The 2,946-nt window shown below is 47.0% G+C and overlaps 1 pseudogene; it reads left to right on the top strand.

The window, feature by feature from the left end:
• The first annotated feature begins 232 nt into the window (after positions 1-232).
• On the top strand, positions 233-911 carry LOC147888847 (acetyl-coenzyme A carboxylase carboxyl transferase subunit alpha, chloroplastic pseudogene; annotated as a pseudogene).
• Positions 912-2,946: the final 2,035 nt, after the last annotated feature.

The following is a 2,946-nucleotide window of genomic DNA, read 5'->3' as shown; positions in this document are numbered from 1 at the left end:
AAAAAAGTTCTGACAAAATGGAAAGCTTTTTCTTGCGAACAGCATGCCAGAGATCGTGGCGAAGTACTGTCATTATCACGGGGAATCCAAATCATCAAGCTCAGTGAGCGATGAGAACGAGGTTAGTGTTTTGAACCGATTCAGAATTTTCACTGTACACACATAAACAAAGAAGAAAGGCAGTGTCCGCAGTGCGTCCACCAAATTCATCCCCGCCGCCATGGCACTGCCCCACAAAGTCTCGTCCCCCCACCTTTCAGGCCAAGATGCGCAAAGGGAAGACTCCCGATACTGAGTATCCATGGCCCCAGAAGATCACGCAGGATGAATTCGGTGGATCCCGATTGAAATTTCTCTCCCGTTTCAAGCCTCTGACAAGCAAGCCAAAATTAGTTACACTCCCCTTCGAGCTGCCTTTAGTTGATTTGGAAAAGAAAATTAAAGAGGTACAAATCAACGCGTGCTACGACGTCGTTCCGCGCAGCTTGTTGCATTCGTATTTTTCCCTTTGCTCGATCGAGCTTGTGAATGCATAACGTGGATCGTAGTAAGGAACCAAATTGTCTCTGATGTCAAAATTAACCAAATCGATCATAAATTTCCGACGTGAATCGCTGATTACGAGGACTTGGCCCTGCAGGTTAGTGAGCTAGCGAGAAACACTGGCATGGACTTTTCGGAGCAAATTGCCGATCTCAAAGAGAAGTATAATCAGGTACGAGGCAATGAAAGCCGCTTACTGAGAATTTTGCTGACATCCATGCTTCATACGTGCTCTACGATAACACAAAATTTGAATTCAGGTACGCAAGGACTTGTACTCGCAACTCACCCCGGTCCAGAGATTGAGCGTGGCAAGACATCCAAATAGACCAACTTTTCCTTACATGATTAGAGCACCTTTCCCCTGATTTCGGGAAAGATCGACTTCAAATCAAGGCCATTCGGCTTTTACGAGTTACCCCTCTTCCCAAGTTTCGCTGGCGAAACTAGTGAAGACTAGTTTCGCTGGCGAAACTAGTCTTCACTAGTTTCGGAAACCTTTATCTCCTCAACCTTTATCTCCTTTATCTCCTCGACCTTTATCTCCAAAGCTTTATCTCCGCCTGCGTCAAACCTTTATCTCCTCGACCTTTATCTCCAAAGCTTCATCTCCGCCTCCAAACCTTTATCTCCGCCTCCTCGACCTTTATCTCCGCCTCCAAACGCCTCCGTCTCGACCTTTATCTCCGCCTTTATATCCGCCTCCGTCTCGACCCTCTGCCGCCATCCCTTCCCCTCCTGGAACATCTCCGCCATTTCTTCCCCTCCTTGAACATCTCGCGAGGATTTTGCCGCTCGAGAACTGCTGGGAGCTTCCCCCCATCTTCTTCAAGGCAAAATTTTGGAGCAGGCGTAAGTCTTCAAAGCTTTGCAGTAAAATTGCAGTTTGCTTCTCGATTTCGGTCTCCAAGGCGGAAATTTTGAATCGAAAAAGCTGAGTGTCGCCTCTGCTTCTTTGCCATCCCTGCTGCAGTCGTGGGCTTCTCTTGCTCCCAACCTCGCTTGTCGGTCTCCCTTCCTTCCTTGAATTGGATGCTTTTTTGGCAATTTTTTGTTTGCCAATACCTCGTACTCAGACACATTCACCACCATGGTAGACATGGCTCCGACGTCCAGAGTCTCCACGTAATGTCCTAACTCGTTGATGTCAATCTACTATCGACGGGCGCACTTCATAATCGGAGAACTGCTAGAGAAAACGCATACTTAGAGAAACACGAGGCCTTCGTTGGGCACACGACAAGAGCAATACAGAGATAGAATCGTGCTAAATAACAGATTTAAACGATTCATCACGAGTCATATGAAGCGCGTGCATCTTGGGGAAAAGACTTGGCAAGGGTGGTGAAACAACGTGCAAAGCAGGAGATGGATGGGGAAAATGATCTAAAGAGAGCAAGAACCTGGAATGAGGACTAAGGACGAAACAAAGAGCTATAGAGAGAGAGAGAGAGAGAGAAAGAGAGAGACAAAAGGACAGACAGACACAGACAGAGAGAGAGAGAGATAGGGAGGGGAGTACCAAAGGTGTGAGGATAGGAGGGATGGAGGAGGTGGGTTGTGGTGAATTGAGCTGAAGAGAATGGATTGGGTTGGATTGGGAGGAGGAGAAGGTCTGAGAGTGGGAGTGAGAGAGAGATGTGTACCGGTAAGTTGTTGCTTTTTCAAAATGATACTGCTTTTCTTCCGGCTCAAGAATCTCCCTCTTGAAAGCCGATAGTCGACACGCCCCATGTGTAGTCCTTGGGATTGCAATTGGAGGACGGATGCTCGTTCGAAAGCAGGATTGGGGAGGGATTGGAGGATGGTATGCTTGTTTTAAGGTCATTTTCTAGTTCGGCTCTCTATGAGGATGCCCTTACTTTTCTCCATGACTCTTTTAGCGCATGCGTTGCTCCTATCCTCTCTTCCTCCTGCCCCTCCCCCCTCCCCAAGCACCACCTTGTCGCTGCCCCGCTCTCTCCCCCCATGTTTTCTCTGCCTGCGCCCTCCTTTCCCTACATCTACTCTTCGAATCGCTCTCTCGGCATTCTTGGGCCGCACTCGGATTGCTGACGGACCAACGAGTGATCTAGGGATTTGTTTTGCAACTGTGATACAATACAAGACTCTTAATCCCCATGTTTTGTGAGATAAATTTCTTTGAGTGTTCACCCGTTTTGAACCTATACTTAGACTTTGTTTTATGAAGCTATTTGTTGTGAGCATTCATTGGTTTGTTTGGGGTAGAGTCATTTGGACAGTATGTTGCTATTATCCCTATCTTTGGTTTGAAGGGGGTGTTAGGAGGCAAAACCTTGATAAGGTTCAAATACTTTGGAGAGAATGTCGAATGTTGTAGATGGAGTACTTGGTAATTTATGCTCCCCACGTTATTCAAATACTTCTCGATTATTCTCGGCT

The sequence above is a fragment of the Dipteris shenzhenensis genome, chromosome 21 (assembly GCF_047967505.1).
Source record: "Dipteris shenzhenensis isolate YYH24624 ecotype China chromosome 21, Dip_SZ_1.0, whole genome shotgun sequence".
NCBI classification, from domain to species: Eukaryota; Viridiplantae; Streptophyta; class Polypodiopsida; order Gleicheniales; family Dipteridaceae; genus Dipteris; species Dipteris shenzhenensis.
The sequence above is the reverse complement of the archived record's forward strand: the minus strand, read 5'-3'. Positions and strand labels throughout refer to the sequence as shown.